Consider the following 24,247-nt stretch of genomic DNA (forward strand, 5'->3'; position numbering starts at 1 on the left):
AAATTGACCAATGATTAAAATATATTTTTCCCTTCATCTATAGGAAATAATATTAATTATTAATTCATTTGTTTAAAATTTTTATAATAAAATAAAATATTGAAAACTGCGGTTTCACTTTAAGCACTGAGTAAAAAACGTTTAAGTATATCAATAATACCAAGACAAACTAGATTTTTCTTTCGTTGAAAAAAGAGAGCTTTACTTTAGCGAGACGGAGAGCATAAGAGAAAAAAAAAATAAGTAAAAATTTGGAAACAAATAAAAATAAGCAAAAAAAAATAAAAATGTTGTGGACCATGTCATTAACATTTAAGCTAAGTTTAGCATAGGAATGCTGCTGCTGGGAAAACAAAAAGAAACTAATTTAGAAATTTAACATAAGTGGCGAACCCCAAAATGGTGGAAGCAATATAAATATTTTTCAATTTCTTTTTTTGTCTTTTTGTTTTTGCAGTTGTACAAAATGGTCTAGGCCATGAGTTTTCTTCTTATTTTTCTTTCCTTCTTTTTCTATATTTATTTTCTTCATCCACCATATTCTTACTTTCTTCTTCTTTCTTTGTCGTTGCAGATAACTCTTGATTTGAAATAATGAAAAAAGTTTTTCCCTTTCGTTAAAAACTTTTATCCATATTTAATTTGATAATATATGTAAGTTCGTATATTATAATATTTTCTTGTTTGTGTTTATATATAGGTATGTGATGATATAATAATTGCACTCTATGGGATAAAACTTAAGTGATTATTCACAATTTGATCTTAAAGTAGCTTAAAAGCTTTTCGATGTCACAATAAAGAAAAATGTAAGATTAAACTGAAAATTCTTCTATAATGCATAATATCAAATGAATATATATATATACAAACATGAATAAATATGTTATGTAACATTAATATTTCGTAATATCTTCCGTACGTAAATGATTTATTTAAAAGGGGCCATAAATATTTGATCTCATTTAATACTTTTTTTAAAGAAATTTTTAAGAATTCCGTAAAAAAAAATAAATAAACCTAAACGTAATCTATTTAACAATTTTGAGTTTTTTAAAATTAAAAAGCATGCTTTGACGCATTCGAACTCTTCTAAAAAATTTAATTTAATAAAATCGTTTAATTTCACATATAATTGTTCTTATGTCTTTCTGTTCGACTTACCCATTTACCGACATTAATCAAAAAATTATTAGTTAAATATTAGAATATGATTTTTAATATATTAAGAGTACGCTAATACAAGTTCCAAACTTAGATTTTTTAAGTCAGATTTACAAACCATTGTTTTGACTACATTTTCTCGAAACTAAGTAAGCCATATCTCCTCATATTAATTGATATTATTTTTTCATTTTCAGTGTGATGAAAAACGAGAGTTTACAAGAAAAACGGTAAGTATCAGATATGATTGCAAGTTCTTAAGCTTGTACATGTTTTGAAAATTGATTCTTTTTACGGGCATTATGTTGCTTTCTTATACTGGTGAAATTATACTAGCATATTATTATGAAAGGACTAGTTTATATGCTATACCATAGCATATAAACTGTCCTTTCATAACAATCATCATCTGAATTATAGACATAATATGTATATCATAATACTTCTTCATATTCTGGTTTTGCGAGGAGATACCTCAATTTCTCATATTTAATTTGAATACAATCCGAACAGTAATTTTATTTGCGCTGTCCATATTTACACGCTATAGGGCATACGGTATTGAAGTTTCGATCAAACGAATAGGTTTTTTATTGTCAAAAACAAGTCATTGTCATTGCATTAGACTTTATGGTGGCTATTATACAAAATATCATAAAAAGTTTTTGTAATAATCAATATTTTCCTTTTCATTTCTTAAAATTTTGACCAAAAATAGTAAAAACTAAATTATCTTACTTATCGTAAATATGATCGTACTTAATTATCGTAAATATGAATTTTTTCATATATTATTATGAATCAAAAGTTTTAATGACATAGAAGATTTTCGAATATTTTAGTAGAAAAATTTATGTTGTTTTTATAGGATATTCACTACTATTGTAGAATAATATCGGTTCTGAGAATAACTTAGAATGAACCGTCCTTAAATAATTTTTCATAATATTCGTCCGTGTTGAAACATAAAATTAAGAAAGAGATTTATTCAAATGTTAATAGCTACGTGATTTGTATAAATTCAAAAAAAATATACAATAAAATATCTATATATATATAGCATTATATAAAGTTTATAAATAATAATTTCACCTTTACACACAGAATTCTCGAATTTGTTCTTGTATAAGAACTTCTCTCCGTGATTTCCATACAATGTGAATTCTCATATTTCATAAATTTATAAAGTTAAATCTAAAAGTTTATATTGAAATTTAAAATGGAGGTATGTATATAAAATAAGTACTCATATATATTGTATTGTGAGACCTCTAGGTCCATCATCTATTTTTCTTTTTCTAAAACAAAATAAAACTTTTCACAATATCGTGAAATTTGAAATTTTACTTTACTTAATGCTATGTACACATTGAAAAACTTTTCCAATAAAAACCTTTTTATTTTTTTTTTCCTTTTTTCTAAATTATTATTAAATCAAAAGTTTAGCGCAATAACTCTAATCAGGAAATGAAATTGTATTTGTGTATAAAAGGAAACAAAACTTATTGCTAAAATGTTTTTTCAAATGTTTTGTGTTTTTTTTTTCTGAGTTTACAAACTTCCGAAATTTTTATTATATTGTGTGCATTTTATGTTTCTATTCAGATCACTTGCTTTGTCTCTATACTCTTTATTGTTTGTACGTGTTCATTCATATATGAAATGAAAATTCATATAATTTTAAAAATATCACGAAAATATTTTTTTAGTAAACCAAGTTCTATTTTGTAGAAATCATCATTTAAAAAATAAAGAAGCTTAAAATATTCACTAAGTTTTCATACACAGGCATGCATATATTTTATTTCATATTTGGTTCACAATGATACTATAACCTTTCAGATATAATGTAGCTAAACACATACATATATTATGCATATATTAAGCATATTTATAAAAATGTAAGCACGTTATGTATGTACTCATATTTATGCATTGCTATATATGTTATGAGCAATATTTGAATTTAGAAAAATGTAATAATAATATCCAGTTGAATGGGGAACAAATAATACACTGATACACATATACAATGAGTAGAAATTTCATTTAAGTTATGAATATTTTAAACAAAGAAATTATTATTAAAACGAAAGTGGATTCAAAGTTCTCTTGTCATTATTAAATTCACACAATGTAAAATTTATCCGAAAAGAAAAATTTAACAATAACAACACGAAATAAAAGTTTAACACAGTAATTTAAAAAAAAAGTTAGGATAGTAATGTAGCACTTTTCCCTTCAACAAATGAAAATATTGCTTTAGCAAATAATCTACATTATTAAAATTACTTTCATTCACATACGAATAAATATCGAAAATTGCATATTTCTAGGATGAGCAATGTAAGCAATCTTTAAAAAAATTAAAAGAAACGTTCTACAAAATGCTCGTATTTAAGGGGTGATTGTGCGAGTCAAGAAAAGTAATTATATAAGTGCTAAAAAAGTCACATTGCAATTTTAACATATAGAACCTAACACAACATTAACAAAATTTTTTATAATATTCTGATGTAAAAGAAATTGGTTTTTAGTATTGGCTTTATTTGTTCATGTTTTTTATTACTAAATTAACAAATGTTCGCAATTTATGCAGTTTGTCACGTTTTTTAATCTACAAAATTAATGTTTCTTTATAGAATTAATCTTTCAAAATAATTGCATATTACGTTCATAGAACTTGAACAATTTGACTATAAGAGCTAGACAAATTTTATTTAAAGACACAATTTTATCTATTTTATATAGAATGAATTCATAGAGCATAATTTTGGTGTAACAACTAATAATGTCAATATTAAACACGGCAATTTCATGAATCCTCCCATGATAATAAGAAAATTCGCAAACACTATTTTATTTTTAAAAATTTTATTTAAAACTGTTTCTGATTGTTAAATTGTGTATTATTTTTAGTAACTTTGTTGAAATCAAGCCTCTAAAGTTAGTAGTTTCGAGTAAAACAAGTTTAAAAATTTAATTTTTAATTAACGACTACATTGCATGCGGTAAATGCACCAAATTTCGCATGTCAAGTTTTTGGAGGAAATATTTATATATCATTATACTTAACTAATTTAACATTTTTGAAATTTTCGAAATCATAGCAAGTAATTCCAAAATATTTTCACTTTTAACTTGTTCATTTTACAATTATCGAAATTGAATATAATTTGTTGATTGTTATTGTCTGTAATAAGAGCAATATTAAAATTTCTTTGTAAGGGAATCAAGACGACTACAGCCCTCTTATTGCTACAGATTTTTTTTCACAATTCAAGCAAAATAAATTGTAATTAAAATTTTTTCATTTTACAAGCAATTTGTTTTCTAAACTAAACTAGAAATTTTTATTCCAGAACAATATTTTCCTATAAGTTAAAGTATTTCTTCTTATACAAAGGTTTGTATTTCAAGATTTTCTAAGAATTTTATTTTAAATTTCTAAAGTTCTTTACTCTATTCTAACAAAAACATTTATAAAAATTTAATACATAAAAGTTTATTGTATATAGAAGAATTCTTATCGTCATATTTTTATCCTATTATAATGAAATCTGTTTTATACATTTTTCATATACAATGTATTTAGATTCTAAGATCTTAAGCTTTGTAAAACATAAACAAAATAAACCCTTGCGGGCATTAGTAAACTTTATATATTGTGTGGTCGTTGTCCTTTTCTCTCTCTTTTCTTCTACGGTTTTATTGTAGAAAATTTCTTTTATTGGTGTTTCTACAATAATATGAGTGTTTTCATTTCTCCCTTACACTGTAAATAATATCACACATTTTGAGTACTGTTTTAACATTTGACTTAAATATTTTGTTTAGTTATATAGTGACTGACTGAGTAAATATAAGTTATGAACTACATATTTTATTTGCCAAGCGTGTATGTGTCAAGTATTGACAGTTTTGTTAAATTTCTTTCACTTCTATACATTTCTTGTACATTTTACTTCTTCTACTTCATATATACTCCATGAGTATCATTAAAAATACAATATATGTACATACATTGTACCTTAGTGTAAAGCATAAGTTTGGAATGGTAAAATTTATAACTATGTAGAAATTGTTTTTAAATTCTTAAAGAAAAAATTTTCTTTTTTTTTATTTAAATTTCTAACAAATTTAAAGGAAAAACAAATTTCAGAGCGTAACAAAGATAACGAAAATAAATAAAATGTCCTTTAAGAAAAATAAAAAATTTTCTAAATTTTGAAAAAAAAAAAACTTTTTTCAACCATGCATTATGCAAATAAAATAAATTTAACATTTGAGTGTTAAACAAATTTGTTCTCAATTCTCAGAAGGTATTGGTAATATATTAAAAAATACTATGTAAATGCCAATAACTAGAAAGTGTTAAAATAAAATTTTAAGAAATTTTACAATATTTTCAATAAACATAAAATTATAAGAAGTTTTCTTAATTTCCTTCTTTCACTATGTAAGTTTAAAAATAAACAGCACATGATGGAAAATTTCAATCAGAACACAATATGCATGGAAATTAACTTTCAGAAGTTTCTAAAATAAAAAAGTATTTAATTTTTAAGAATAGAAATATTTTTACAAAAATGTAGTACAAATATTTACATACAAAATTCTCAATGATTTTTCGAAAACTAAAAAATCTTAAATTTTTCAAAATAAATTTTTTGTGCACAGATTTTTATTGTACATCTACTATACTTTATCTATATTCATCTATTTTACTGTACATAATAGTTTTAAACTAATGTGCATCATTAATTTTGTAATGCTGACAATATTATTTTGTCAGCAAATTTAAAAACCTTGACATTATTTTATTATTAGGTGAGCACACGTTAATAATTTTCTATTACGTTAATTTTGTAAGACGCGCCTCTCTTTTAGCGACTCAATTGAAAATAGCTAATCAACGCAATATTTTATCTTGCAAGGGAGCAAAAAAAACATTTAAAGCTATTACCAAATTTTAGTTGTATAACTCTGTGATACGCGCACAAATTAATGAGATAACCGACATTCAGTTTCATATAACTTTTTTACTTTTTATTTGTCTAGTGCTATTTTATACATAAATGGTATTTACCACATAAACTTGTATAATATAAAAAAGTTTTATTGAAAATACTCTCGCTCTAAACTATTTGCTGAATAATTTCTGAAATATGGCAAAATAACTTTTGGAGTTGTATGGCAGCCAAGCAATTTCAACAACTTTTATCAAGCACATTGGTCCTACTAATTTTTTCGCTTGTACGAAATTTCAATGCCCACATAGCTTCTGAAATATAGCCAAATAAATTTGAAAGCTGTATGGCAGCTACCCGAATCAGTATCTCAATCATATTCAATTTAAATACGATTCTGGCGTTTACTACAATAAATCATTTTTGCAAATTTGGTGAATTTAGCTCAATTAGTTTTTGAGTTATTGTTGGGACGGACGGACAGACAAAGCTAAATCGACTCAGTATTCGATGCTAATTCAAAATATACATTTGAGTGTATATATCTCAGACCATTTATCTCAGGGTTATAAATGGTAATGCAAATTTAGTATAGCCTTCGAATATACGTCCAATATGGGTATAACAAACAACTCTTTTGCAAGTCTAACTAACTATGATTTAAAAAAGATTAAAATTAGCTATAAATTGAAAATCCTACACAAAAAATAAACGATGTCGCCATAATACAAACATATTTCAACTGACTAATTTAATTACTCAGTAGATTCTTCAATTGTCGCTTCCCTAAAAGTAGGGAATTTCATTATGACGATTTTCCAAAAATATTAAAATGAGTCAAAATTGTTAAATTTTACTTTTATTTTAAATAAATACAAGTAAATAATTATACTGTTACAAAAATGAAAAATGACGCTACATACTTATACGTTATGTACACTTGAATTTTAATTATAACGAATCTAGAAACAATAATAAAATATTATAAAATTATGAAGGTCATAGTATTTAAAAAAAAATGGATATAGTTACAGAAGGATAATTATTAGTGCTTTCAAACTAAATTTTCTTCCATGATTTAATTTTTTTTTTTGCTTTTACTTACTTGATTAGGGAAAGTAATTAGCTATTCATTTATAAAAAAATATTTTTATACATAAAATTTTACTAAAAAACTTTTTGATTAAAACATAAGTAGGTATAACTATTAAATTGTACAACTAAAGAGATAATTGTTGAAAATTATGCATATTTACTATATTTACCGTTTTATTTAGAAGTCCTTGAAATAAGATTTTTAAATAAACCTACATTATATTACGACAATAAAATTCGTTTGTCAGTTTATTATTTGGAATGAAGTTTAAGAATAAAAAGAAATTAATCTTATATTGTATATGAGGACAGAACATACTCACTCTCTTATGTCAGCTTTTTAATATTTCAACCTACCGTCTTAATTCATACTTTGTTTTCCATGAGCTCAATATTATTATTATTTTTAGAAGTCTAAGGCATATATATTAAGATAAATTCTTACAGACGCCCTAAGGATGACAGGTTCAAAGATATTATTATGCTTGTTGTTTGAATAAATTTAATATTATATGTATCCTTGAGAGAAAAAAATAATATCCTTGCATTAAAATGAAAATGCCGTAATTAAGTAATAATTAAGCAGAAAAAATTAAAAGTTTTAATTAAAATATGTTTTAGACAACATTATGTACATACTTATATGGTAATGAAACATTTGCAAAAATTTTAAAATTAATAAAAAAAAGATGCAATGTAATTATAGAATATTTTTTTTCTTCTTGTTGTTACATAAATATTAGATGCATACGTAATATTGGATATATGTATCTTTGGTCCTAGATAATGAATTTTAATTCCTCTTGAAAATATTATAAAAATATTTTGTAATAGGTTTTTTATTGAAATTTTAAATTAGCCGGTATAACAATTACATAATATTCTATTTTTGTTTTATAAAAAAAGTAAAATTATTTGAGATATAAAGGGTTGGAATCAAAAGTAAAAAAAATATCTTTCGTATTGTTTTTAAAAATATTTATTGCAAACGATTATTAGAATTTTTTTACAGGAACAATTGAGACTTCAAGCTATTACCAACTCACATTTTTACATATATTTTTATGTTTTAGTTTTGGTTTAAAAATTTTTATTACATTTATCAACTAAACATGCCGCCGCTTTCGTCATATTTAACGACAGCAGCCTTACCCTTAACAATATCCTAAAAGATCATCATTTATATATCCTTATATTAACATTTCGTTATTTAGGTTTTCAACTAAAATATTTTTAAATGCTAAGATAAAATATGTGATTTCCAGTATAATATAGAAATATTTGTATAACAGAAGGACAATTTTATTTCTAAACCAAACTACAATTTAGTTATTGTAATTTCTAAAGAAAATATTTGCGTGAACGTAGCATATATAGAAACTTCATCTATAAGAACAGTAATTTTTTCCCTCCCAAGTAATTTTTTCTTTTAATTATTTTACAAGATTTAATCAAAAAAATTCCCATTTGAGCTCATTAATCATAATATAACAAATAATTTTAAACAGCATTAATTAAAAAACATTTTAAAAATTAAATATTAAAAAAGAAAACAAAAAATATTTCAATTTAAAAATTAAAAAATCACACAAAAAATTTTTATTATCTTTAATTATACTCAGCTACATTCATATTTTATTATGGCAGCCTATATTTGTACTGTTATAAATCAAAATAGATGATAATATAAATATAAAAAAAATAAATTAAGATTAAAATGATTTACTTTTTCTCATTAATTTTATTGTAATTGAACAACATCTATATATACTCAATAAACATAATTAAAATTATTTTATATCAACCAGAGTCATTATTGTAAATGAAGGAGAAATTTTTTGAAACTAATTATTGACTTGATTTTTTGTTACTCTTCGTAATAAAATATACAATTTCCATAAAATTCAAATAAATTTTTATTACAATTTATAATAATTTTCTTCACGATTCATTTATTAAACTCAAATATATAAAAATATGTACGTATAAAAATGTTATTTTGTCGAGCAATAGGAAATTGTCATTTATAAGAAATTCAAGAAAAAAACACAATTTAAATAACTAAGATTTATGATGAATTTGATAATAATAAAAGAACAAGAACAAAATAATAGGTAGAGTTTACCTTGCTAACTCTGGTGATAGCCATACGAATGTTTTCAAAACTCTAACTGCTATTATAATATCAAAATTGCACCTCTGTCTAAGTTTTTTTTATTTAAGGATGTGTTATTTCAGTCTCTTGTATTTAACTAAAGCTATAGCTGGAGTTTATTTGTAAGAGAAGAGAAATTTATAAATTTTGTATAATTGCAAATTTTTGGGTGCAGTGGCCAGGTCAGTAAATTGCCATTAACACATTGTTAACCGGGAACTTCATATGACGTCTTTCGATAACGAAGCCTATCATACTCTTAAAAAATATTAAAACATGTAATTTAATACAATGTGTGCAAAGTTCCTTATAAATATATTATGCAATAAAAAAGTTTCTAATAAATATATTATGTAAAAAAAGTGTTGAGAATTTTCAATTTTTCCCAAAAATCGCCGGACACACGCGTTAGTTCTTATAAAAAACACCCGGTCAACAATGTGTTAATAAAAATGGCTCTCAAATGTACTAAAAATGACTATAGTATATAAATGTGCCTTGAAGACTATTTTGGTTAAATAAATTTTGGAAGACCTGTATCTTAATAAAATTAATAAGCCCTTCGAAAATTTTTAGTACTAGAATATAAAAATTATAATTTATATTAATTATATTTAATTTATGGGTATATGGCAAATACGATACGAAATAATATTGAAAAAGAACTAAATAAAGCGGAAAAAAAATGTTACAAAAAGCAAAAATATTTTATAATAAGCGACAATTTTTTATAGCTTTTCGCTTTAGGAACTATAAACAACAATTCATAACAATATGACATGTTCTAAGAAAAATCCCATGATGGAAAAAATGATGAATTAAACATTCGTTTCATTTTTTTTTTAATAATTTTCATTATTATATTCCCACATATTTTTTTTTGCAAAAATACATCCGTTCTTACATAATATTATTGTATATGCAATAAAACACAATACACTTAGCTCTTTTCAAATTCTATTAAAGAATGTTACCATAAAATTTTGTACGTGTTTCAAATTATATATTCAAAAATGAATGAAAAATAAGAATGAAATAAAAATAAAAAACCTCTAAATTTAACACACATAAAAATGTGACCTCAAGAGACGCTAAAATGAATATAAAATCTGTACCCATACTTGAAAAAATTAAAAAAAAAAAAAATGGAAACAAAATCAAGAAAAAAATGTTTCTCTTTTTTTATGTTTTTTAATTACCTCTGACATTGCTTTACTTGACTTTTTTCTGAGTTTTAAGTGTAAATTGTTCCTTTAATTCAATATTTATAATACAAAGTCCCGACATTAGCTTCGATAACGAGAATGAAAAACAATTTTCATTTTTAATTCCCCGAACATTGTATGCTGACTTAATCTTTAAATGTTTCTATACTATTGTTAATATTTTTTAATATTTTCTATATATACTGTTTTTAATATAGAAAAAAAAATAAATGCACATATATTAATAATTTAATCTTAACTCATATCTAAAACAAAAAAAAAACCAACGAAACGACCTTAGTATACTGAAAATAATAAACAGAAAATGAGGAAAAAAAGTTATAATAAAAATAAAAACAAAAATATATCCCATAACGGTAATAATCAGAAACATAACGGTTGTTAACAAATACTTTCTTTTCCTTACTGTTTTTATTTGTTTTTTTTTTTTTTTTGTGCTTATTTTTAATTTTGTTTTTTCATATATGAGATAAAAAAGCAAGACAAAATGCTTTAAAACACACATACAGTAAAAATACTATCCACATCTTTATTCTTAATATCACCCATTCACCTCGCCCTATGTTCTCATCCCATAAGATTCTCTTATATTTTAAAATACATTCAAACATAATAAAATGTTAATATGATTATATGGAACATACATTAACAATTTTGAATTTAATAAGTTTTCGTATATAATGTCAAGCGATTTTCTATTGTGATATTTTATTCTCTCTCTGATAATGACATTGTATTGTATTATTTTTTATTATAGATAGACTTTTGTTATACTTTTATACATAATAAATATAACTAAGATTATATAAGTTTTCATATTATAATATGTATGTACCCACATACATCTGATATAATATTATAAAATACTCGTATAAGTCTCTAACGCTTTAACAAAAATAAGGCCAAAAACATTGGACCAAATCAAAAATCACTCTGCGTGTTTCTATTTCAGAATTGTATACAAAATACAAAAGAAATGTATTTATTTTTATTTTTCATAATAATAATGACAAAAAATATACATACTTTCATTTATAATTTTTTATATTTTTTTATTATTCTTATTTTTTTCTATTATTGTTTCCTTGTTCCGTTTCCAATGGGGAGGATATAATATTATAATACATAATATTATTGTATATTTATAAACTGTAAATGACATTAAACATGAACAACATGTTTGATATGGTATAGAACCATATTGTATGAAAACAACACTATTTATATGTATAATATACATTATTATGTGTTATATACTATCTACCTAAACCTCGATTCATTTCTAATTATGTTTTATGTTGTGCGTATGAATGAAATGAGTAAGAAATAGACAAAAAAATGGACAATTATAAAAGGCGCTTCTTTTTATGAATTTCTCTTTCGGAAAATATTACTTTTGCTCCATTTAAAAAGCAAAAAATAAATAAAAGAAAAATTTATTCATTGAATTTTTTTGAAATGAAATACATACATAACATGTGTGGCCATAGGCATTTAATAAGATAATATTGGAATTAATGTGGCAGTATTGGAGTGTGAAAGTAGGTACGTACATGTATGATAAGTTGGAGATTGAGAACTTAAATTTGAACACTTTTCTAAAATTAATATAGGTATTCCAGAGCTTTGCAATAGAATACGAAAAAACCAAATTTTAATAAATATGTTTATAATTTGTATGAGAAACTCCAAAAATAAGGCAGTTGTATGATACCTATCTAATAGGTGATATTTCAGTTTTACTATTTATAACAAAAGTTTCATTGTAAAAAATAGATTACGAAACAAATTTTGTAAATTTCATTATCAATTTAAGAATGTTTTAGGCATCTAAGAAAGTAATTTTAAAACTATCTTCTATAGACATTTTTTAACATATCGGTCTCATGAAATTTCCCTTACAATATAAATGTTTGATAATTGAAAAACTGCTTTTGCATTGTGGGATTATTTTTTAATTCTTGAAGTGTTCACGTCATTCATTATAGTGTTATACAAATTAACAACTCTTTTAATATTCAAATTATTTTGAAATTAAACTATGAACATAAAAATAATTTTTATATTTTTGTTATTTTTATTACCTTATAATTTCGTTGTTGTAATTTATCTTTACATTAAATCGAGTCTTTTTTTTATCTTTAGCACGTTTTCTGTTTAAGTTAATTTATTATACCCCCTTTGTTTTTTATTACATATTATTTGCTTAAAAAATTATCAATTTATAAAATCGCTTATTCTATATTTGTGATTGGTCATTATAATAATATTTAATTACTTGGTTAAAAATTGAGTTAAAATAAAATTATTTGGTAATAAAAAATAATACTCGTAATAACTAAAATAAGTACACATAAAACACGTGTTAATGGGAATTTCAATTTAATTAATTTTCCTTAAAAATAGAATATTTGATTGCTATGATGAATTCTTAATAATAAGAAAAAAATATTCGTAATAAATAATTTCACCGCAAACATGCAATGTTCCAGTTATATTATTGTCTACCGATCATACTGTGCACATACGTACATTAGAACAATATAAAAGTTAAATATTAATAATTTATTATTTTTTCGTTATTAAGGATAATTGATATTATTATTCATGATTAGAAAATAACAAATTAATTCCTTACCAATTTTAATATTATAAAGAATTATAATTACTACACCTTACCTCATAATAAAAACAATAAACTAATTTGTTAGATTTTTAGTTTACTGTATTACAATTCAGTTGTTATATCAATTTTTAAAAAAGATAGCTTTCTATATTCTTACGAACAAGTAAGTGTTCGAATGTTGAATCAATGTACAAGTGGTTAGGTTTATTTATCCAATTTTGTGCTTAGGGGCATTAAGCTAAGTTATCCAAATTTTCATAAATTTTTTGTAGCAGTTATCGACACTAGTACAAATTTTATAGTACCAATAATGTTACAGTCATTTTTATTCTTGTCAATTATGCTATGCCGCGAATAAAGAAACTAGCCACTCCTTTTTTGTGTTTGCAAAATTTGAAAAACTTTTATAATTTTTTTAAAATATATAGTCAAAAATGGTATTTTTGAGGGGCTATAACTTTAAGACGCGAACAGAAGTAAATTTAATTACTAAAAATCTATCTACATTAGAAATTTCAGGTTTCTATATTTTAGGATGTAGAAGTTTTGTTAACATGTCTACTGATGGACGGACAGACAGTGTGAACTTAAAAGCACTTTTTTTTTTAATTTCTTGGGAAAAGTACTAAAAACTAAATTCAAAATTTGATAACAGAATTTTAAATTAATATTCTAGCTATGCGTAAGTTACATATCCATATCAACCGCCGAACTTGTCAACTGTAGAAGTTGCCTTTTTAAATCAACAAAATAGACACAATGTGTGCTGTAAAATTGTCAAAGTCGAACCTCATTGAATTGAATAGCAACAATATAAATTAGAAATAGAAGTAAAATCAACGCAAAGTCAAAAAAATGAAAATAATCTTTTAATATTACACGGGCTTAAATAAATTCTAAATTTAGAAATAGTAAATTTTAGTTTCTAATGTGAAACGGGACAAAACAAAATATTTAATTTTTCTATTTTTGAAATTAGTGCGAGATTTGAATGAATTTTCTTGCCGTTTTTCTTTATTTTCGTATTTTGAGTTTTTTATTGTTTTGACTTTTCTAAATTATTTTTACACAATATTTTTTTTTACATAATTTTAATAATACCATGCTTTGTTTTAATCCTATTTTCTCCCTCTATTTATATTTGTACAATATTTCATTTATATTATCTTAAAATAACAAAAAAAAATTATATTAATAATAAATCTAAAGCTCTTTCTTTAGCGAAGATAATAAAAATCCTTATTCAGTCGTGTTCTGGTTTTGTTGTGTTTTTTTTTTTGTTTTTTTCTGTGTATAAAATATATATGAGCAGATTCTTTAATAAAATAAAAACCGAACAATTTGAAGATTTCCTGATGATTAATTTTTTCCCTTATCATTTTTTTATTTTTTCTTGTATATTCTTCTTCCTTTTTTTTGTTTTTAGCTTTTACATTTCATTTTATTGTATTTCATTTTTATGACCTGGTTCTGATCATTTCAATTGAAAATTTATATATACATTTAAGGATATGTACATCATTGTATTGCATATATTACAGTGTGATGTGTATATGTTATATGTATAGTGTTATCATGTTGATGGGTTATAAAAACAAAAGGCTTTTCTAAAAGAATTTAATTAATGATGGAAAAAAAAATTACCAGAAATAAGAAAAGATCCTTTTTTCTTTCCAAAATATCTATATCAAATAAATTGAAAGACATAAAATAGGCTAACATAAAATTTGACCTTTACAAATATACGCTGTATATATTTGAAATGATATTCGGTAATTAATTTTAAGTGCTAGCTGTATGTTAAAACAGATTTAATAAATTCGAATCAAAAACCTTACATAATAATAAAGTTATAAAATATGCAGAAAATTAAATCATGATAGAAAAAAAAGTTATCAAAAATAAAATCATAAAACTTTTTCTTAAAAAATAGAAAGGTAAAATTTTTAATAAATTCAGGATGTATAAGCAATTTTTATTTCTGGAGTTGGAAACCTTCTTTAATAAATTTGTCAAAATAGGAAAATTAAGAAAATGAAATTTAAATTTTTTGAATGTTTGTGAGTTTTCGAAGAAATTATTAGAAAAGGATATCTCGAAGCCGCACTACTTGTTTATAAAAAAATTGTCATAACTTCACCTCTAATATACCCTGATAAGTACCTACATAATATTTACATTCATTATAGTATTTCATAGTAAATATGTACAAATTATTTTTTACATTAATAATTCGAAGTAAAAGGTTCTATTTATTTAAATTTTCTTGAAGAAACCAAGAATATTTTTATTTTCCAAAAAATTTATATTTCATTTTCATAAAAAAATTAAAGTAAAATAATTTTTTTCCAATACATTTAGTTACCAAAAAATTTGGTTACAACTGTAAGCAAAACTTCAATAAAAATATGATATGATTAAAAACCAATATGTCACAAATTTCCAGAAGGTGACCGATAACAAAATATTATTATTTTGTCAATTAAGACGTATAATTTTAATTTTTTATAAAATGTTTTGAATGCCGGATTATTTCGGAGAAAACTTAAACAACATCAAACTTTAATAAATTGTTTCTTTTTTGCGAAGAACGGCTACTATTATTGTGGTTAAAATAATTCCATATATTCCAAATTTACATACATGAATCCTAAAAATTTTAATGAAATAATTGTACTGGTTTGCGTAACCGACAAACATTTCCTAAAGGTAATTTTAAATATTCAAAAATATAGTAAAGCAAACTGCATTAAATTTGGCGTTCATGTAGAAGTTTTTGTGAAATAGTTCGAGTAGCTGCCATAGACCTCTAAGCTTGTTGTTAAGGTATAAGGTATAATTCACTCGACTAAGGTCTACTGAAACATTTATAATTATTTAAAGATATATTTGAACCTAATATTGGCACTAAAACAATAAAAAGTAAAATTGCATAACTTAAGGGGCAAGCAAAAATTTCGTTTACAAAAATTTAATTCGATTCCGTGCGTATCCCAAGAAAACTTCAAATTAAAGTTTACATAATTCTTTAGACCATAAAATATTATATAAAATTGTTGTATAATATTGTAGACGCATATACATATATATATGTATAATGATATTGTGTAAACATATAAGGTTACATTAAAATTATATTGCCCGAAAATAGAATCCAAAATTTCGTTCAATCTTTCTAGGCATATAATAATCACATAGAAAGAATATATATGTAACACATTTTGACATAATTCTATTTTTATGGTAACATCATATATGTAGGTCATTAATAAAATATTTCTTTTTATTATTATATACATACATACATATGGAATCTTATTCAAACTTTATAATAATTTTTTTATTTTTAAAAATCTTTTTAATGTTAACGCTTTACTAAAAGTGTTTCTCTAAAGTGCCGATTTCAAATATGACTGAAAGCTGAACAACAAAATGTTTACTAAATTTTTTTATAAATAAAATTTTATTTTTTCTTCAGTTCTTGAGTTTGCTCAAATATTAAAAAAATATATACAACTATCTATATGAACATAAATAATATATTTAATACATGGGTTTAATATATATGTCGACTTTATTTTAGCTATAAGAAGTATATTGGCTATATGAGGTAATCAAATTATATTCTATTGTATTACAAATAAATTTTTATCGGATTTTTATAACCCTTCTTAGAATACAGGAAATTTTCTTTGAATAAGAAAAAATCCTAAAGCCTTTTCTCTTCTTGTATTTCTTATAATATCATGAATTTATGTTTAATATACATATATATATACACACTCATACTTATATTTCTAATTTTCCATGAGCTTAACCTTAAACAATTCCTTTATTTAATTTATATTGGCTCCTGGGTCAGTATTTTTTTTAATACTACTAGTTTTATAACACAAAGCTACATTGTAAATATGAAAAAAGAAATTACAACTTCTTTTTTGTAAATTCTTATTCTACTAGAATTAATAAAGTGCTATTTTAAATTAAAACAAAAAAAATATACGAATACTTGAAAAAACAATAGAACTTTTAAGTTTTAGACAAAGTTTTCGTATAACTGTTTTGCATAAAAAATATCTTTTGTCAGGATCAAATAAACTCATGTATTTTATTTTGTTTTTCCTTTTTTTTTTTTTGAAAAAGAAACTTGATATATAAAAGTTTCCCATTTTGGGAATATTCTGTCATTTATATAAATATTTTTCCAATTTTCCCCCAAAAAAATATACTAAACTTTTCAATAAATTTATGAATTTTACCTTAAAAAGGTTCAAAATAATAAACTTTTCAGTTTATGTATATTAAAATTTATAAAAACTAAATAATTTCTTTAAAATGACAAAGAGAAAATCTGAATTTAAATAACTAATATTTTATTATAAATCTGCCCATAAATATTTAACATTTAATATTTGAGGGAAATTTAAATAAAACTAAGTAATAACTAAGGAAACACGTTGCTGATCATATTTTTAATACTTATGTCAAGTTCTAATTTAAATAATTAATATTTGAATATAAAATAAAAATAATTTTGTTGGATAATTGAAAAGGAAAAGTGACAGAAAAGAAAAAAATATTGTATGGGATTTAATTTAAAAAAAAAGGACTTCAACCAAAATGACTGCAAAACTTTTTTTTACACTTTTGTGATGAAAATATCACGATATTGCAGCTAAAATCTTAATTATGTACGTCGTGTATGTCCTGTTCTAAATAGCATCTTCCTGGGATTAACTTATTCTCGCCACTTTTTTTGGTGTGTGTTCAAGGGGACAAGTTGTTAAAGGCAATTTTCACAAGCCTATTTGCATTCATTTTTTACATATGTTCCCTCCAACTACGTTTTCTCTGTTTCGAGCAATGAATTACATCTTTTACATTACCTTATTATCTGATGTTTGCGCTTCTGAGACGATCTCTTAGAGTTTTACAAGTTCTGCCATATGGCTTTCATTTCTGTGGTTCGAAATAACTGCTTAGTTGTTGAGGTATCTTTCCGGCACTCTAGAGCATAAGTTAAAATTGGTATTATGGACGATTAATGTAATCTAACTTTCCCAGCTATACTTTAATAATTTCTTGCCCAAAACGGTGTCGCGTTTAGCATTCAGAGGCTAATGAGGCTTTGTCTGCCTGAACTTTGATTTGAGACTTTAAATTTCAGACTTATTTAAAAGACTTTACTTTCTCAATCGGATTGGCACGGGCCACTAGTTTGCACCTTAGTTGTATTTTATTCACTGTTATAGATATTTATTTTCAATTCTTAGGATTTGGTTTTCTTTTATTTGCTCACATTTTATAATTATATTTTGTTAAATTAAAAATTTTGTTTTTATTTCCCTAAAAATTTTCGTATTATCATAATTTTTGCAAAAAAATGTTTTGGCTTAAATTTTCATATTAGCATTCCACAATAAAGACCGCACTCCGACCAACATGAAATCAGAAGGAAAATTTCAAACTACAAGGCAAGTACTTAATTCAAAAAACATATATTAAACACATGCTTTAGTTAAAATTCGTAAAAAGTTAATAAAATTACAATCATTTGAAGTCTTTTAAGAAAATTTCCTTGAATTCAAATAAAATTAATTGCACATTTCTTTCATATTTCATAAGAAAAAAAAATTCTATGTAAGCCCGTGTGATTAATAATTTGTCAGTATTAAATATGCAAAAAATTTTATTTGACATTTTTTCTAATTCAAGGAGTTTTTCATTTTCAAAATTTTTATTATTAAATCTAATTTTATATGTGTTAAGAATTTTTTAACCGCATTGGAATAAATTAAAATAAAATTAACAAATTTCTATATTGCATGCGTTAACGCAAACAGTTTTTAATTTAATTTTCATTTTTCTCAATTAAAATTTTAAAAGAAAATTTTTTTTAATATTTTTTTTTTCTAACCATAAAATTCCGTACTCCATTATTACTGCACATAAAAGTAAATTTACATATTAATGTTCACTTCATTAAAACTTCAAAGGAATGTTTTGTGTACGAGTTTAAGTGTTATTAATAGGAATCCAAAAATTTCTTCCGAAATTCGGAAAGCAGTCCATTTACAATTATTAACTCTCATATTTTTCTTTCTTGTAATAAACTGTAATCGATTTCTTTAATTTTTAATGAAAATTTCCTTCAACATTTTCCTCACGAGACTATTAAATCATTTCAGTAATATAAAATGTAAGTCTATTTATTCTTTATTTTGATTTTAGCCCTATTTTTTCCATATATACTATTCTGCTGTAAGTACTGTAACTTGATTTCTCTTTCAAATTACTTATATAACATAATTATTATTCTGCTCACGATCTAAAAAGTAAATAATTTTTGCTTACCTAGAGACCAAAGAAACTATAATAAAATACTAAAAAATATAAAAGTAAAACTACAAAATTCTTTACGTTTTCTTTTGCTATCGTTAAGAAAACGTACCCAATAGTATTATAGTAATAAAAAGGGACAATTTTATAATAAAATCAGTATGAAGCAAGAGTCCTGTTCATTATTTGAATTTCACTTGGCATTTTTATTATATTATTTATATTTTTTTCGTTTATCATAAATTATTTTTGAAATTTGTCTCTACTTTTATTATCTAGGCCCTCCAGTTATACACAATTTATTTTATATACAACAACAATCAGAAAAAAAAGATATAAATTTAAGAAATAAAATTTTGAGATTCATTCTATAATATTTACAACAAAAACCATTCCTTTTTAAAGGAGAAAATAAATTTAATAGAAAATTAAGGTTATAAAGGTACCACCTACATTCTAAAAAAAAAATACATAAATAAATTTGTTAAAAACATTAATAAATTCAAGGATAACATTTTTCATGGAATTATAAGTATGCAAAATCAAATTTAGTAATCTTGAATTGCAATTCATTGTTTCCTCATTTTCGAATTTTTTTTTATATTTCAAAAAAATAATGAATATAATTTAAATTTAATGCTTTCATTACATTTAAAATTTAATGGTTTTCTTGTTCAGAAAACGGAAGATTTTCAAAAATTGCGAATTTTTCGTGGCATTAAAAAACAAAATCTCTCTTTGCTGTTTTTATTGCCAAATACAAATTTTGTTTTTGTTTTGGGTTAAAAATAATTTTTTAATTGCAAATTAAACATATAATTAAAAATAAATTGTTATGTAAAATTTCTATGGCTTTTAAAATTACTACATTTATTTTTGAATATAATGGTATAAGAACTGTTTTCTGTAAAATTTTTATAAATAGCCAACTGAAGTTAGGAAAAGCAAATTAAGTTAAACTGAAACAGAATATGAAATCAAAATATTTAAATTAAAACTCACAATAAAAAAATTATTGATTGCTTGAAAAACTAATTACACTAACAAATTTTTAATATACTATATATTTGAGGGGGTCAGTACAATAATGGCCTATCCAACATATTTCCAAAAATGAGTTATTGAATTCAATAGAGGTGTAATGCGATAAAGAATTGTTCTATATTTTAAAAATACTTAGTTTACTCCTCTTTTTACTCTATTTTAACATAGGTCTTTTTTGGACTTTTAAAAATTTTCTTAAAAATTAAATCTTTAAATATTTCAATCGTATTTTACTGGTAATGTCATTTTTGCAAGTAGGCCACTGCATGTGCTGAGCGCCTCATATATATTGTCATTTCTTAATTCCATTAACAACAGAAAAACCTATGCTAAATGGGGTATTCAATGTTATCAATCCGAGCAGAATAATATGGAAAGCAATGTTGAATCAAACAATTTGAAACATATCTATATCTTACAAATGCAAACCATATATATTCCACTATACAAAAATACTTAGCATAAATAATAGCTCTTATACCCTATTAGAAAGGGACGGCCCATCAAAATTTGGAATTAAGTTTCTATACTATTTCAGTTGTCATTGTGTCAAATATTAACTTTTTTGTATAAATTCTCTTGTAGCACAAAAATCAATTTAAATTTCTAGAATATATTTATAATATTTTTTTAACAAAATTGGAATATATTTGCAATAAAATACACCTAATCTGTTCAATTTTTCACATTATTTTTACTTAAAACAAAATCCCATTATTCTAAAATAAATTTTAAAACAAATCTAAAAATATTGTAGCTATATAAACTTTTTCTGTACTAAAAACAAATCTCTTACTTTTCCAAAAATATTTTTTTAGTTTTCTTTTTATTTCAATAGCTACTCACATTTTATTCAAGGTAAAACTTTCATTATTTCCGCATTATTTGGATTTTTCGAAAAATGCAATATTTTATAAAAAAAAAGCCGATTATATTCTCAACTATAGTTTTCCTTTTCAAAATTAAAAATGAAAAATATTCTTGTCCATTTCTATATACAGAAATACACAATTTGGAAAAGTTTTAATGCCTTTAAGTAATGTGTATAATAAATAATAAATATACATATATGTATAACATAATATATACATATATTATGTATACATGTTTGTGTTTATATTATATTTATATGTAAGTTCTGCCAGTTCAAAAATAAAATAAAAAAATAAATATGGAGAAAAGCTAAGTATTAAAAAAACAGGAAGTAAAAATTAAAACTGCTATCCGCATCAGTTTCGTTCATCTACAAACTTCCTTTTCTCATTTTTGTTTCTCTTACTTTTAGTATTTTTTTTTTTGTTATTTTTGACTTTTCATTTGTCTTTCAATTTCGTGTTTAGTCTAAATTTTTGTTTTTATCTATAGAATAAATTCTGAAAAGAAATATACCAATAAAGCTGATATATATACGCACTCACAACAGTTTCTCAGAACACAAAAATATTTGGGTATTTTTCTTAAAATACTAGACAGTAAACAGGTAAGGTTTATACTCGTACTAATATAAGGAAAAATAACAACAAAATATTTTATTGCTTTTTAGCACGTTTTGTCTACTGTAACTTTACACGCATATTATGTAAGATTGAAACAGAAGATCAGTAGTATTTTTATTGAATTAGAAGAAAATTACATGAAGTTTTATTACTATAACGACATAGAAGATTTATTCTTGATAACATTAACAGATATAATATCATGAAATCAGTCAAAGATAATTCAGAATAACGAGAATGATGTAATTAAATCTCATGCAAATGAATTTTACAAATCAAAATATTATCTTGTAATTTTTAGCTCAGAATAACTGCTTACAAAATATGTTTTTTTTTAATAACACATATTTGTATCAGTCTGGCAAGTCAACTGTGATACTATTACAAAGCCCATTACGAGTAATGCTAAAAATTTTGAATTTTCCACGAATTTTCCGATATTAAAAATATTTTTGTAGAATGTTGTAAAGTTCTGTTTTTAAGTGTATAATAAAAAATTATTCAATCATAATTTGCGTACTCGTATTAAGGTATTTTTGCGAATACAATATAATTTTACTTTAAAGCGTACTGGCGATTCAATAGTTTTTCCTATTTAAGTTGGAAGATTGACTGTTAAAATCATTCCTTCTATATATTAAACTAGAACATTGTAAAAATTCAATGTAAATATAAAAAATTAATCTTTTCATAATCAAATTTTCCTAATAAGAACAATTAATTTCTTTCAATTATAATTAAATGATTTTATTTTTCTGGCGTATCATTGTACAATTTCATTAAACTTAAAATTTTCATTTAATTAGCATAAAAAAAAACCTTTTTCTTTCACGTTGTTGTCCTTATATTCCACAATATTTGCAATTATTTTCTTCTTTTACATTCTACATATATACATACATTATATACCTACATATTGTGAGATAAGTACAGGTAAAAAACCATGTAAAATGAACGTATATAATAAAAATGTGTTGCCAAGGGTTTTTTTTTTCATTTCAAAAAGTTCCTTTTTTAATAGGATAATTCTATAAGCGGTTTTATTCATTTAAATATTTAATTGAATTGAAATAAAAAAAAAAAGAAAATGCTTTATATATTATGTACAATACAAGAAATAAAAATTATTTTGAATCCAAGATTATCTCTTCTTATATGTAATAGCATTCGGCAATTGTAGTATTTGAAGGGATTTTTAACTTTGTATATATTTCCCAATTTTAATGTATATTTCATGAAAACAAAATGAAAAGGTACAAAATAACTAGCAATATAAAATTTTGCGGTCACAATAGAAAGCTAAAAATTTCATCAATTCTCTTTTATACTTTCAACTTGATCAACATTGTATATTCTGTGTAACATAATGTAATATATACTTATACCCGTATATTATAACATTATATAAAAGAATTGTTATTGTATATTGCATTAAAGTATATAAAAGGATATTGTTAAAATTCGGAAAATATCAATATTTAATGTGATTTTTTTAATTGGCTTTTATAATATAAAATACGAAAATTGTACCAATTTCGAAAATGTTTGGTTTTATACCATCTTATTTACAAAATTGAATTAATATAACAAGTAGCTATATTCTTTTCTATATAGATCACAGCAATATATTTATGTCAAATGGAATATGTAGTATTTTATATGGAGCAGAACCAGATATGAAATGAGAATAAATTTAAAAAAAATGGCATTTAATTATTAATTAGTGCTGTTTGGAATAATATTATTTAGTTGAGTGCACCCTTTACTTTTTTAATTATATAGGGTATAAGTATAATTAATAATATAATGATTATAAATAATAATTTTACATTTATGAATATTATCTAAACCTAAATATAATTTGAAATTAAAATTATTTGAATGTGATTACTCCGGCAGGATTTCAATTTGCCAGAAATACACCGATTTCCTTTGCAAGCTAATGAAATTACATTATGTCTTCAGTAGTAAAATTTGATTTTGTTGAAGAATTTTCGTAATAACAAAAGTAACTTGTATGAAATTATTTAACAGCTATTATTCCAATTGGTTAATTTTAAAATAATGTGCAAATTTTAAGGTTAAATATTTTGAAAGATAATTTAATAATTTTGAGAGATAATTCAGATAAT

The 24,247-nt window shown here is 23.2% G+C and overlaps 1 protein-coding gene across 3 annotated transcripts in view; it reads left to right on the top strand.

Annotated features, from left to right (window-relative positions):
• The first annotated feature begins 1,355 nt into the window (after positions 1–1,355).
• Positions 1,356–24,247, top strand: part of LOC129614461 (acetylcholine receptor subunit alpha-like) — a 224,514-nt gene continuing 201,622 nt past the window's right edge. For all 3 annotated transcript variants that reach the window (XM_055529053.1, XM_055529052.1, XM_055529054.1), the window contains exon 1: positions 1,356–1,394. The gene's annotated coding sequence lies outside the window, so the exon portion shown is untranslated. The remainder of the gene's footprint in view (positions 1,395–24,247) is intronic.

Source organism: Condylostylus longicornis, unplaced genomic scaffold (genome assembly GCF_029603195.1).
Source record: "Condylostylus longicornis isolate FDR11 unplaced genomic scaffold, ASM2960319v2 ptg000110l, whole genome shotgun sequence".
In the NCBI taxonomy this organism is placed as follows: Eukaryota; Metazoa; Arthropoda; class Insecta; order Diptera; family Dolichopodidae; genus Condylostylus; species Condylostylus longicornis.